This window comes from Erythrolamprus reginae, chromosome 2 (assembly GCF_031021105.1).
Source record: "Erythrolamprus reginae isolate rEryReg1 chromosome 2, rEryReg1.hap1, whole genome shotgun sequence".
Classification (NCBI taxonomy): Eukaryota; Metazoa; Chordata; class Lepidosauria; order Squamata; family Dipsadidae; genus Erythrolamprus; species Erythrolamprus reginae.
In genome coordinates, this window is record NC_091951.1 from 327,838,481 (window position 1) to 327,854,727 (window position 16,247).

A 16,247-nucleotide genomic window follows, 5' to 3' on the forward strand; every position below is an offset into this window, starting at 1 on the left:
CTATTGTCTTTTATCATTACTTTTTCCCTTTGCTTTTCTAACGTTATGCTTATACAAATTACCACCCTATAATTGTTTGACAAATATATAAATAAAATAAATAAAAATGAATTACTTCCTAATTTCTAATAATTTTAGTAAACTGAGCTTCTGAGACTTCTATCTTTCCAAGCTAACAGAGATTCCAGAAAAAGTATTGAGCTAAGACCTCTGGTGGTAAAGATGAAGTAATGCTTCTTTACCTAGGGTGAGAAAGATTTGATTAGAATAGAGTTGGAAAGGACCTTGGAGGTCTTCTAGTCCAACCTCCTACTCAAGCAGGGTCTATACCATTTCAGACAGATGGTTGTCCAGTATTTTATTAAAAACCTCCAGTGATGGAGCACATAAAACTTCTGAAGACAAGCTGTTCCACTGGTTGATTGTCCTCACAATTAGGACAATTAGTTCCTCCTTAATTCCAAGTTGCTTCTCTCCTTGATTAGTTTCCATCCATTGTTTCTTGTCATGCCTTCTAGTGTTTTGGAAAATAAGTTGACTTCCATTTCCTTTGTGGCAGCCCCTCAAATATTGGAATACTGCTACCAGGACATGCCTAGTCCTTCTTTTCTCTGGGCTGGCCATACTCATTTATTTATTTATTTATTTATTTATTTATTTATTTATTTATTTATTTATTTATTTAATTGGATTTATATGCCGCCCCTCTCTGAGGACTTGGGGCGGCTCACAGCATGTACAGAAAAACAGGAAACAATAATAACAATCCAATTATACCTTAAAAACAATTAAAATTCTAATTAAAAACTATCAATATCATTCATTCAGCAGTCAAACTAAGCATTCATCAGACGGGGGGGAAGGTCTAAGGAACCCCAGGCCTGGCGGCAAAGATGAGTTTTTAAACTTTTTGGGAAGGCAAGGAGGGTGGGGGCAGTACGAATCTCTGTGGGGAGCTGATTCCAGAGGGCCGCCCCCCCCCCCCCCAGAGAAGGCTCTTCCCCTAGGTCCTGCCAGCCAACATTGTTTGGTCGACGGGATCCTAAGGAGACCAATTCTGTGGGACCTCACCGGTCACTGGGATTCATGCGGCAGAAGGCGGTCTAAGAGATAATCTGGTCCTATGCCATGTAGGGCTTTATAGGTCATAATCAACACTTTGAATTGTGTCCGGAAACAAATTGGTAACCAATGCAGTCCGCAGAGTGATGGTGAGATATGGGCATTTCTTGGAAGGCCCAAGACTGCTTGCGTGGCTGCATTTTGGACGAGCTGAAGTTTCCGAACACTCTTCAAGGGTAGCCCCATGTAGAGAGCATTACAGTAGTCGAACCTTGAGGTGATAAGGGCATGAGTGACCTGTAATTCCTGTAAACATTCTTCATATGTTTTGCCTCCAAGCCCTTAGTTGCTCTTCTTTGCACTTTTTACAAAGTCTCAATTAGCGCACTTAGCATCTAAGTTGCAAAGTCTCAACAAAAGATATAATCATGGAAGCAAAATGTGTATAGTATACAGGTTAGGCTTTTCTTCAATCTAGTCTCACATCTTACAAATAGGAGTGAAACTCTCAGAATCACCAGCTAGCATAACCTTAGCAAGACTGAGAACTATAAGACTATGTAGACCCTGGTACTCTCTGAGCTTAGTGGTTTTCTTGCAGATGTTTCATTACCAAACTCAATAACAACATCAGGGCCAAATGCTTCTAGAGCTTCAAGGACCTCACAGTTTAACCCTGAATTACAAATATGCTCTGGTATCAGAACTATAAGAGTTTTCACACACTTAATTACAATTCTATGGAGTTTAAATTTGACTATATAAGTTTCAAATATAAGCAAAATAAGAATGAAAATGCAAATTGTGTTAATCTTAACTTATATATGTTATCCCTATTTAGTGACAAATTACTATATATTAACTTGATATATTCATGAAAATCACTTTTTATAGTCACAGCATTAAGTTTTTACCTTTGTGATGTGTACCACCCACAGTTCACCCACTTTGGAAATGCTCATTTAGTGTTTTGTTATGTCCTATGTGTTATGTTTGTTTGTTTGTTTCTTTTTTGAAATCAATAAAAATTAATTCAAAAAAAGAGTTTCCACACACAAGAAGTGCATTAAGTTGGGGAGAAAGTTTTGATTTTCTCAATCAATATGTTCCTTTTATAAGCACATGTTTGCGTCTATCTTTCCACCCACCATGAGAGAACTTTGACCATTTTAGGCTTATATATCATTGAAGGAACTCAGAACATGGTGTAGTCATAAGTTACGTGTGCTAGTACTGTACCCAGTGAATGGCAGCAAAAATTTTTACTACCACACTGTGGACATGGCTTATTTTGTGGGTGTGGCTTGCCATCCATGTGACCAGGTGGGAGTGGCTTGAGGATCATGTGATCAATGGTGCCTTAAAGGTCATGTGACTGACTTAAAGGTGGCCAACTTGATGTTACTTACGTCAAGGGTTTGGGTTAGGGTGCCTGACCTCTCCTCGCCTTAAAGAGATACAATTTCCCTATCTATTTACTATTACTGAACATCCAAAATATACTATTTATTTCTATGTATATATGCCATATGTGTACATACATATTACACACAGGCACAGAAAAATATACATTATCTACTATATAAACTATATGTGTTTGTACACATATGCACGCACGCACAGCTCTTCTAAAATTATTCACATTCAATCTCATTTACTGCGATAGGAAAAACATACCCAGAGCCCAGAAGGGAAAAAAAGGGGAGGAACCAGGTACCGGTTCTGTGTACCTGACCAAACTTTTTCTACCAGTTCTGCATATCTGACCGTACCTGTAGGAGCCCATCACTGAGTGTACCCCACATGTTAACTGCCCCAGATGAAATAGAAGGAAGGGCTTCAAGTGAGTTCTCTAGTGAATAATGGAGTCTGTCTGAAAGGGGCATTAAAAAATCAAAATGGTGGTCACAACATGCCCAGGTTTAGTCGACAGGACCCGGAGAAGGCCAACTCTGTGGGCCCTAACTGGTCGCTGGGATTCGCGCGGCAGAAGGCGGTCCCAGAGATATTATGGTCCGATGCCATGAAGGGCTTTATAGGCCTAAACAATGTCATCTGGCGAGACCCAGGGGAAGAGCCTTCTCTGTGGCGGCCCCGACCCTCTGGAACCAGCTCCCCCCAGAGATTAGGATTGCCCCCACCCTCCTTGCCTTTTGTAAACTCCTTAAAACCCACTTCTGCCGTCAGGCATGGGGGATTTGAGACATCTCCCCCTGGTCTATATACTTTATGCATGGTATGTTTGTGTGTATGTCTTGCTTTTTTAAATAAGGGGTTTTTAGATATTTTAAATATTAGATTTGTTACTGTACATTGTTTTTACTATTGCTGTGAGCCACCCCGAATCTACGGAGAGGGGCGGCATACAAATCTAAATAATAATAATAATAATAATAATAATAATAATAATAATAATAATGTCATTGAAGTCCTGCAGGAGAAGGATTTCCACAGCATAATTGTAGTTGCCATCTTGTTTTTTGCTTACATCCCTACCTTCCTGAGGAACCCCCTGCTAAATACAATGATTCATCTGCTAGGGCTATGCTAGTTTGACTTACAGTTTGCTCATATGTAGGGAGTGAATATCAAAGACCTGAATCCATGCTATGTTAAGGCAGTAGAGAAAAATAAATCGTTTGGATATGGATATCCAAGTGAACAGATCAGAAATAAGAAAATAATCAAATACATGCAGTTCACCAAAATAAAATTAAAAAAACAACTCCTGAGACAGCATGTAACTCTATTGAAAAGAAAGAGGGAGAAACGTAACAGTTCAACAACCCCAACAATTTATTTCAACAAAGATGAAATAACTTGGAAACAAATACTTGGAGTCTGTATTTGTCCAGTCTATATTTGATTCATTGTAGAAATCACGTTTCTCTCTCCTCCTTTAACTTTCTAGAGATGCATTTAAAAAATTGCTTTCACTGGAAACCATGCTCCTTCCTACACTTTTTCCAAATGTACATGGCCTGCAATGCCATTACTGAAAATAAAAAGGAGCAAGCAATCCCTATAATATGCTCATTCCCTATAATAAATTACTCATTCATCTCTGAAAGGAAGTTGGTGAATTGCATAATCAGAAAAGAAGAATGTCACTTTTATATACAGTATATTTGCCTTCATTCATGAGAACAACGACACTTTCCTAAAGTCCATCTGGAGGGTCAAAAGCTGCTTTTGGGATCCATCTCCCACTGCCAGATCCCCTCACACAAGTCTAAAGTAGAAATGATATTGGCAGCTTCCCTTCCAGAAATTCAATTAAGCTGCCGTTTCAGGCGTAAGAGAGACATCAGGTACAGTCATCAAGTTCAATTGTCTATAGTCGACCAAATCATAGGCTCTTTCATCATTGCCAGCAGAAAAGTCTCTGAACTGATAGAAGACTTGATTAGTTTTAACTTGAGCATGTCCTTCACTTTTGTTCTTATGTTGATTGAAAGGAAGGGGGGGGAAAAGAAACACAAAAAAAGTTTATGTCCTCAACTGTCTGGGAGGGATAAAAAATCTGAAAGAAGTTTGAAGTCTTTCTTGATTTTTACCCAAGAAATTGCTTGCCCCAATTTAAGCAGAGATAGTATACAGGTCTTTAAATGGGCAGATTGAGCTGCCTATATATTCTATCTGTATTGATTCCTTTTCACTTTTGTTTTATTCTTTATTCCTAACCACTGTCTGGAAAATGAATAAAATTAGATCCTTCTTGGAGAGGATTAAAGGGACTAGAATCGAAACAGGACAGAGCAGTTAGAGATGTAAAAGAAACATATAGCACAGTGTTTCCCAACCTTGGCAACTTGCAGATATCTGGACTTCAACTCCCAGAATTCCCTAGCCAGCATTCGCTGGCTGGGGAATTCTGGGAGTTGAAGTCCAATTATCTTCAACTTGCCAAGGTTGGGAAACACTGATATAGCACATTATATACTATCCTATCAATACTATACTTTACAAAGCTAATTCTATTTTGAGATCAGCAGCAGTGGTGGGTTGCTACCTGTTCACCCCGGTTTGGAAGAACTGGTAGCAGTGGCAGTGGGAGGCAAGTCAAGGTGTTGGTTATCACCAGTGAAGGGCTACCAAAATTTTTACTACCACATTGTGGGCATGGCTTATGCAGGATGCCCTGCATTTTCTTTCATCTTTCAGTGCAAATTGGGTGCTTTAAGGTGGAGTTCCATTTTCGCTATCCCACTGCAGCCCACCCCTGGCTGGGCAGCAGCCCACCCCAGGTTATCACCTATAAAGCCCTACATGACTTAGGGCCTGACTATTACAGGATTGTCTCCTGCCACATACCTCTCAGAGACAATAAGATTGCACAGAATTGGCCTCCTCCGGGTCCCATTGACTAAGCAATGTAGGTTGGCAGGACCATGGGGGAGGGCCTTCTCTGTGGCTACCCCGGCTCTATGGAACCAACTCCCCCCCCCCCGATGTCCATACTGCTTCCACCCTACTGGCCTTCTGTAAGGCCTTGAAGACCTGGCTCTGCCAGCAAGCCTGGGGGCTGTGAATCCTAACATATGGCACAGCCAAGTTGTGTTTGAATCGTATGCAGATTATTTGATACACTTGATTTATCATTTATAACAAGGTTTATAGTTTTAATTTATGGATTTTATAATGGAGTTATTATAGTTTATTATTGACATTTGACTTATTTTTATTATTGTACTATATTTGCATTGTTGTAAGCCGCCCTGAGTCCCAGGCAGCATAGAAGTTGAATCAAATAAATAAATAAATAAATAAATAAATAAATAAATAAATAAATAAATAAATAAATAAATAAATAAATAAATAAATAAATAAATAAATAAATAAATAAATAAATAAATAAATAAATAAACATTTGACTTATTTTTATTATTGTACTATATTTGCATTGTTGTAAGCCGCCCTGAGTCCCAGGCAGCATAGAAGTTGAATCAAATAAATAATAAATAAATAAATAAATAAATAAATAATTAAAATAAATAAATAAATAAATAAAGAATTAAAATAAATAAATAAATAAATAAATAAATAAATAAATAAAACAAGCATCTGCAACTGCAGCATTGCCTAGTGTTTTAATAGCAAGAGTCTACCTAAATTAAGGTGACCAAATTTTAACATTACTAAAGCGGGACACCATTGATGGGGGAGGGTGTAGTTCTAACTTCTATGCAGATACAACAAATCGTTTAAGTTTTGAAAAAACAAACTCACCACCGCTGAGTTAGTGCTTATTTGCTTCTGCTTGCACAATACACAAAGACACACAGAGGGTGAAAAATACCAACCTAAACTTCTCTGTGCTCTCTCCTTCCATCTGCCCACATGGCCGAGGGCTCTCCTCCAGATGTTTATGGCAAAGCCTGTGGGGCCCAAGGTAGTCAGCTGTCTGTTGTTAACCCTTTTCAGCCCTTTTCAGGGCAGGGTGAGGAGAAGGCGAGAGAGACCGCCAGCCCCACCCTTCAGAAGCCCCTTCCAAGTCTGCCTTCCTCCTCGACAGTCCTGCACTTGGGGTCAACCCAGGGGAAAAAAGGGAAGGGGCGGGAAGAAGCCGAGGAAGGGAGCCATCCACTTCTCTCTTCCCCTGGTGGTGGTTTTGCGCAGGCTCTCGACTTCCAAATGGCGGGAATGGGAGGAAGCTGCACCTGGGAGCTTTTGGACGGAGGGCAGGGAGTTGCGCGCAGACTTTGCCAAAGCATCTCCTCTTCTATGTCAGAAAAAAGGAAGGATGGGCTCCTTCTGAGTTTGCTCTGCCTCGGGATTCGCTTGCTCTCGCTCTCCGCCCTCGTTTTCCCAGTTACTTGGGTTTCATTTCCAGCCATGTCGTCTTGCTCCCGTTCCCACCTCATGGAGCAGAAGGCCCACAATGCTGTTCTCCCGCTGTTCTCTAGCTTGTAAAAATCAGGACTTTTTTAGAACGTTGCGGGACACGGGACAAATTATTAAAAATCAGGACTGCCAAAAGCGGGACGTCTGGTCACCTTTACCTAAATTCTATTCTTGATTAAGAATCTGGTGGTGATTGCAGGGATGTTTGTAAGAAATAAAACTCTAGAGCAGTGTTTCTGAACCTTGGCCGCTGGAAGATGTGTGGACTTCAACTCCCAGAATTCTGGGAGTTGAAGTTCACACATCTTCCAGCGGCCAAGGATGAGAAACACTGCTCTAGAACAATGCTTCTGAACTTTAAATTGTGTGGACTTCAAGTCCCAGAATTCCCCATTCAACAATTCTGAGATTTGAGGTATATAGAAACATAGAAACATAGAAGTCTGACGGCAGACTGGTCCATCTAGTCTGCCCTTATCCTATTTTCTGTATTTTATCTTAGGATGGATATATGTTTATCCCAGGCATGTTTAATTTCAGTTACTGTGGATTTATCTACCACGTCTGCTGGAAGTTTGTTCCAAGGATCTACTACTCTTTCAGTAAAATAATATTTTCTCATGTTGCTTTTGATCTTTCCCCCAACTAACTTCAGATTGTGTCCCCTTGTTCTTGTGTTCACTTTCCTATTAAAAACACTTCCCTCCTGGACCTTATTTAACCCTTTTAATATACAAATTTAATATACAAATTAAATTTGCTGGGGATGAGAAATACTGCTTTAGACATTAGCAGCCACAACAAATTTATATGTCGGTTATGACCTATAAAGCCCTCCATGGCACCGGACCAGATTATCTCAGGGACCGCCTTCTGCTGCACGAATCCGAGCGACCAATTAGGTCCCACAGAGTGGGCCTTCTCCGGGTCCCATCAACTAAACAAAGTTGTTTGGCGGGGCCCAGGGGAAGAGCCTTCTCTGTGGCGGCCCCAGCCCTCTGGAACCAACTCCCCCTGGAGATTAGAATTGCCCCCACCCTCCTCACCTTTCGTAAGCTCCTTAAAACCCACCTCTGCTATCAGGCATGGGGGAACTGAGATACTCTTTCCCCCTAGGCCTTTACAATTTATGCATGGTATGTTTGCTTGTAGGTATGATTGGTTTTAAAATAAGGGTTTTTTAGTTGTTGTACTATTGGATTTACATGCTGTTTTTATTATTGTTAGCCGCCCCGAGTCTACTGAGAGGGGCGGCATACAAATCCAATAAATAAATAAATATAATTGTTTAAAGGGGTTCTTCTTTGGGACACACACACAGCAGATCATCAATCCCATTATCAAGCCACCACCTTGACTTTTTTTTTTGACCATACTCTGCAAACATTCCTGTTCTACAGCTTATACTATTGTGTTTCATAGAACTCCGTTAACCTCCACATTGTTCTTCAGTGCATTTTGTGTGACTCAGTGTTAAAGTCTGACGGTTGTCATTAAAATGTGAAAATGCAACTGTCTGATAATAATAATAAAAAAGCTGACATAATATTTCATAGTGCCCTTAACTAGAGCTGACTGTGCAAGAAAAATGGATATTATAACAAAATACATAGGGAAACAAAGGAATGAGTTGAAAAGACCAAACAAGTTTAAATAAGAGTCCTTGGAGAGGGGCGGCATACAAATTTAATAAATTATTATTATTATTATTATTATTATTATTATTATTATTATTATTATTACTGCACAGTTGTCATTTATACACATTTGTATTATACATATACATTTATACAATATATACATCAAGTAGGTATATATTAATCCCTATTAATTCAGTTTATTGGAAACAGTTTATTGGGTAAAATGTAAACATGCAAAACAGGAGCTACTTAATTGCAAATGTATCTCTGTTTTGGGGGCAAATCCATTTTAATCTATATTTGTATGCTTTATTTGTCAAGTTAATATCCATCTTAATAAAGATTCTGGGCAGCATACAATATTAAAAAGAGTAAAAATATTAAAACAAAACAACACAAAAGGAATGAATAAATGAACTAGACAGAACATATTCGGTATATTAATTTTTTTTAATAAGGGATCGTCACTTTAACCTAAACAGGTTTTCAAAGTCTTTTTAAATATTATCAAAGTGAGGTCCACCTGGATATACAAATGAAAGTGGCTATTTACTTTTGCATAAATACAAAATCATTTTCATACTCTTTGTGAAGAAAAGAAGGAACATCACCAACATACTGATTATTCATGTGGCTTGTTTGGTTTTTGCTTCACATATTTTGCAAATCCAACCAAGCGATTTATAAATCACAATTCATGGCTTAACAGAATGTGTGAACCAGGCACTATATGTAGCTTTCTCTATACACCTAGGTGGAAAAAACAGTGGAGGGAATGCAAGCTTTTATTTCAATATTTTGGATGGTTCTGCAGAACCAACAGAAATATCATCCCAAAGGTTGCACTTCTGGTATCAAGTGAGTTACTAAGGCAGGCAGGCAGGCTTCAAATCATTTTGGACATGACAATACTTTTATACTCATTGCAATTAAATTTAAAGCAATCCTTTTTGCTGGTAATTCATGTTTTCTTAAATTACTCCATGGCAGCGGTGTTGGCGGAATTGTTGTTGCTTTTTTTCCTCCTTTCTCTTCTCTAATTATAGGGGCTGTATGCAGAAAGCCAAAATCCCTTTGTTATCCTTGCATTTCATTCCAGCTACTGCTTCCAGCTATTTGCAAATGACAAAGAAAGTACAGGTACTATTTCAAAACAATGGTGCCATCGCCGTGATAGGCTTCTGAGCTAGGATATCCAAGCCTTTGCTGTTATTTATTGTCAGGCCATATTTGCATTACAGAGTCTTACTAAGAATATGTTTTGGGGATATCCCCAGACTCTGTCACTTTGCTTAAAGAACAAGGAATCCTATTTCTGTCATGTGTTAGATGAGCCCATGCATTTTCTTTTACAAAGTTGGGATCATTCCTTATCCAGCTGGTTTTGAAAGAAATAAATGCGGTAACTATTGAATGGGATACACCATGGGTGTCAAACTTGCCACGGCACGTTGCTGTCACGTGGCGTATCACAATCTTTTCCCCATTCGCAGAGCTGGGGTGGGTGTGGCCTGTGCATGATGCATCCGCCCCGTGCGCTGATAGTTTGACACCCCTGGATACATGGAACCTCATGTGTTGTGATTAGCTCTGGCCCAGCTCCTGCCCCAAGGACTGTGGATGTGGGGGAGACATCCACATGCTGCAGGCCTGTTTTGCCCCCGGTGGAATCTGCTGATGAAGGCTCCTCTGACCAAGAAGACATGAGTGACAGGTAGGAGGAGAGTGTGGCAGACAGCTCATAAGGAGATCAATTATCTAGCTCCTCCTTGGATTCAGAACAAGAGTTAATGATACAGCCACGCATGCGGAGAGCAATGCATAGGCAATAACAACTGAGAGATTATTATCAAAGAAAATGAGGCCACCTGTGGTTGGGTGGGGCTGTGGTAATTAGTGAGGCTGCTATAAATAGCAGCCTGTGGGTTTGGCCATTGTGGAGGATTATCTGATCGTTGTGTTTCGTGACTGCTTTACTGACTTTGATCTTTGTGCTGATTTTTCCCCGTTTTGAAACTAACCCAGAGCAAAGTGTGTTTCACTTGGTGAAAGAAGAAGGACTGTGAATTGCCTCATAGCTGCAATCTAAGTATCACAGAACTGATAAGGGACTTGTACACATTACCAATTTGTTTGGAGACAAGTGCTCTTTGCTATACGAAAAGAGTGCTCTGTTTATTTGCATTTTTGGTATAAAGAACATTGTTTTGAATTTTCAAACGTGTGTGTGTCTGAAATAGTATCTGTGCATTTTTGGGAGGATTCTACCAGAGAGCTCGACAGAACAGCATGAATGGTTGGATTCAAAAACTGTTGAACATCCAGTTTTAAGAAAACATTGTTGCAAATACACGTGTTGAAAGTCTCATTTAAATCAGAATAGCCATAGATAACAATTTAAAAAGCAGGATTAAAAGCCACCTTTCTCCTACTGGGTATCTTCTACATTTGTTGGACTACACCTTCCATCATTTTGACCTGAAATGACTCCTGGCCCTGTTGTCTTGGAGCAATTAGTATTTTAAACATATCTGGAGGGCACCTGAGGAAGGCTGTCATAAATAATTAAGCTCTTGTAAACAAAACCACGTTAAAATGTCTTCCTCAAGTAAGCGTGCAAGTATATATATTATACTGACCTTCCACAATTTCCCAGTTGAAAAATTGTGTAGGATTACTGCCTGAGGAGCAAACTGTGCCACCAATACATGATTTATTGTTCTGATTTATTATATGTTGGCAACTACCTCTGAAATGGCCAGAGGTGCATTCCTGGGTGCCTTAGTAAATAGGCAAGGCAAGTTCATATATACTACATGAAGTTCTTTCTCCATAGTCTTGCCCTCTCTCCACATTCACATGAATCTATATATAATAAAACAGAAAACAGGTTATTGGAAATATATTTTCTTTAGAATAGAGTAGAGTAGAGTAGAGTAGAATAGAATAGAATAGAATAGAATAGAACTGAACAGAATAGAATTCTTTACTGGTCAAGTGTGATTGGACACACAAGGAATTTGTCTTTGGTGCCCAGAAGAACAGGATAATTTTAATTTAGCAGTCGGAATAAAGCTGGAATATCTAGAATGTTTCTGGTGAACTTTCTAAATATAGACCCCCTATTTGAGAGAGAGAGCCATGGCCTTTGTACACATGGGAATACATTTTAAGCTTTTCCCCATAATAGTAAATTGATCCATTCAATTCCATATGGTTTACTTAAGTCTAGTGGAATATCTCCAGGTTTTTAAAAATAAACATTTCACAGGGTGTTGTGAAATTAACAGGGATGGAATCCAGTACCTTCTGCAAGGTTTGGATAGAAGCCGATTTGGAAGGAATTATTTATTGAACTGCTCCTGAGAGAATTAGCCATATTTAACAATGATTGCTATTTTATGAATTTATGTTTATGTTTAATGTCTTTCAGGAAGACAGTGAAATTATTTTATGTGACACACTTCAGCCATCCAAATTTGTGCCATATTATTTCTGCTTTACCCAAGCTGGTAATTATTATGAATTCCAGTTTTTACGATCTTTAATCATGCCACCTACAATTTATGATCGCTACAGCACAATAAAATAGAAGTTTCCAGGTTGGGAAAAGGTGAGGTCTTATTTATTCAGCATGATTGCATTCAGAGTGTTAGTAAGGGCAGTATATAATACTTACTCCAGTAGCTCAGCCTGTAACTCAATATGCTTGGTAATGTTTCAGGAGGTTAAAAAGACTTGTGTTGAGGAACTGAATCTGCTGCTTAATAATGCAATAATACATTGTCGATGATATAGTCCAAGGACAAGAAAAGTAGAAGGGTAGCTTTGATGGTCTTCAGCAAGACTGTGGTGACCATGAATAAACAAAGATTTTTAAGTGCCTTGAGACAGTGTCCATATACCGTGGGACTCACTTTTGAATAAAATGTTAATTTGTCCATAATTTTTAACCTTCAACAGGTCAAATTTTAGGCCCATTTTCTGCTTTCTAAATTCCGTTTGTTCCATTTAGAGTGGAAAACAATGAGATGGTGATTGAGATTCTGCTTTGTGTTAACACTTAATTATTATTATTATTTATTGGATTTGTATGCCGCCCCCTCTCCGCAGACTTGGGGTGGCTAACAACATGTAACAATCCAATTTAATAAAACAACTAAAAATCCTTATTATAAAAACCAAACATACACACAAACATACCATACATAACTTGTAATGGCCTGGGGAAGGAATATCCTAACTCCCCCATACCTGGCAACAAAGGTGGCTCTTGAGTAATTTGCGAAAGACAAGGAGGGTGGGGGCCATTCTAATCTCTGGGGGGAGTTGATTCCAGAGGGCCGGGGCCGCCACAGAGAAGGCTCTTCCCCTGGGGCCCGCCAAACGACATTGTTTGATCGACGGGACCCGGAGAAGGCCAACTCTGTGGGACCTTATCGGCCGCTGGGATTCGTGCGGTAGAAGGCGGTTCCAGATGTATTCTGGCCCAATGCCATGTAGGGCTTTAAAGGTCATTACCAACACTTTGAATTGTGACCGGAAACCGATTGGCAGCCAGTAGGTTTTTTGAAAATAGTCTAGAATGAACACAACCAGTGATGGCTTATACAGCAAATGCATTTGAAGGTAATCAATTCATTGTAAATATGGATCCAACTATTTCCATGTACGTCTATGACAAAACAATCTATTCGTTGTAGTGAGCCTTGCACTTTGCAAATTCCTACAGGGCCGTATATTACATAGAAACATAGAAACATAGAAGTCTGACGGCAGAAAAAGACCCCATGGTCCATCTAGTCTGCCCTTATACTATTTTCTGTATTTTATCTTAGGATGGATATATGTTTATCCCAGGCATGTTTAAATTCAGTTACTGTGGATTTATCTACCACGTCTGCTGGAAGTTTGTTCCAAGGATCTACTACTCTTTCAGTAAAATAATATTTTCTCATGTTGCTTTTGATCTTTCCCCCAACTAACCTCAGATTGTGTCCCCTTGTTCTTGTGTTCACTTTCCTATTAAAAACACTTCCCTCCTGGACCTTATTTAACCCTTTAATATATTTAAATGTTTCGATCATGTCCCCCCTTTTCCTTCTGTCCTCCAGACTATATTCTGAAAATTATGGGCAAGGTGGGATTTTGCAATTTTCCATAAGCATCAAAATGGTAAACTTGATGTTTGAAGCATTCCACATTAAACATCACAATGACATTCCCAAGTTCAGATTTTGAACTCTAGAAAATGCCAGCTTTTTGGCTTATGTCCAAGCAAGGAAATGTTCTATATTAATGGAAAAGGAAATATTAAATAAAGATGGAAACTGAAATATTTGCATATTATGGTTTAGGTTTAGGTTTATTGGATTTATATGCCGCCCCTCTCCGCAAACTCGGGGCGGCTCACAACAATAATAAAAAACAGTACAGTACATAATACCAAATCCAATGCCCACCTATCTAGTTACAATTTAAAATTAATAATCTCATAAAAACAGTATATATATATAAAAAAAACAGGCACACAGTCAATCAATCAACAAAACAACATGGGCAAGGGGGAGGTGTTTTAGTTCCCCCATGCCTGACGGCAAAGGTGGGTCTTAAGGAGTTTACGAAAGGCAGGGAGGGTGGGGGCAATCCTAATCTCAGGGGGGAGCTGGTTCCAGAGGGTCGGGGCCCCCACAGAGAAGGCTCTTCCCCTCGGTCCCGCCAGACAACATTGTTTAGTCGACGGGACCCGGAGAAGGCCAACTCTGTGGGACCAAACCGGTCGCTGGGATTCGTGCGGCAGGAGGCGGTCCCGAAGATATTCTGGTCCGGTGCCATGAAGGGCTTTATAGGTGATAACCAACACTTTGAACTGTGACTGGAAACTGATCGGCAGCCAATGCAGACTGCGGAGTGTTGGAGTGATATGGGCATACTTGGAGAAGCCCATAATTGCTCTCGTAGCTGCATTCTGCACGATCTGAAGTTTCCGAACACTTTTCAAAGGTAGCCCCATGTAGAGAGCGTTACAGTAGTCGAGCCTTGAGGTGATGAGGGCATGAGTGACTGTGAGCAATGACTCCCGGTCCAAATAGGGCCGCAACTGGCGCACCAGGCGAACCTGGGCAAACGCCCCCCTCGCCACAGCTGAAAGGTGTTTTTCTAATGGGAGCTGTGGATCGAGGAGGACGCCCAAGTTGCGGACCCTCTCTGAGGGGGTCAATAATCCCCCCCCCAGGGTAATGGACAGACAGATAGAATTGTCCTTGGGAGGCAAAACCCACAGACAATCCGTCTTGTCTGGGTTGAGTTTGAGTTTGTTGACACCCATCCAGGCCCCAACAGCCTCCAGGCACCGGCACATCACTTCCACTGCTTCGTTGACTGGACATGGGGTGGAGATGTACAACTGGGTATCATCGGCATATTGATGATACCTCACCCCATGCCCTTGGATGATCTCACCCAGCGGTTATGAATTGTATGTTGCTTCAGAACAATTATGTTAAGACATGGAATGAAATAAGGAGGACATGTCAAGATAGGATAAAGTATAATTGTTTTCATTGGGCAGATTTTTTTAAATGATAAAAATGAACGTATGACCTGGGATGATGTTTTGGTTTCAAACAATATCTATTTTGGCACCAAACAACCAGCTCCCATCTTGGTTAAACAATGTGACAGTTGTTTTGGAAACTTGAGAAACTGAAATTTATGTTGTGGTGAAAAGCCTGGGAACTTTAGTCTGCAGAGTCTGCAGGGAGGGTCGGCATACAAATCTAATTAATAATAATAATAATAATAATAATAATAATAATAATATTATTATTATTATTATTATTATTATTATTATTATTATTATTATTATTATTTTTAGTACTGGCTTTTCACCAGTAGCACCAAGATGGTGTATCTAAATTAAGGTGACCAGACATTCCGCCTTTAGCGGGACAGTCCTGCTTTTGAATGATTTTTCCTGCGTCCCATGGCGGTTCAAAAATGTCCCAATTTTGGAGCTGGTTTCTCCCCCCACACCCCATCCCGAAGCCTGGCAAAGTTTGCAAAAAGTTTGGAGCCAAACACGTGCACAGCCCTTCCAGTGAGGCGCTGACCTTCCACCCTTCAGCTTTGGAGGCGGCCTCTCCTGCAGCTGGAGCTTCCCTAGCGGTGGCAGCAGTTGAGCTTTGGGGTTTGCCAGCTGCCTAACCTCCATCCCTGCTCATCCAGTGGGCCGGTGCCGGCCCCGCACCCATGCCCAGCACAGCGCCAGCATGTATGGTGTCCAGCTGCTGACATCAGTGCCTTTGCCCTTGAGCTCCAAATCGTAGCCGAACGCCCCGCCACCACCCCACGGCTACTGCCTGGTGCCGCTGCTGCCGGAACCTTCCAGCTCCTAGTTTGACCTCTGCTTGGTGGCGCCAATTTCGCTGCCCACCCCGCTGCCTCACGCCCACCAGAGCTGCTCACCCCCCCTGCCCGCGCAGGCTCACCTCAGGCCCGAGCCCTTCCTGCCACCTTAGAGCTGCAACGGGGGAGGCGGCAGTGTGGTGTATAAGAGAGAGAAAGAGAGAGAGCAAGAGAGAGAGAGAAAAAAGTGAGAGGGGGAGAAAGAAAGAAAGGGAGTAAGGAAAAGAGAGAGAAAAAAGGAGAGGAAGGAAGAGAGAAAGTGAGAGGGGGAGGGAAGGAAGAGAAAGAGAGAGA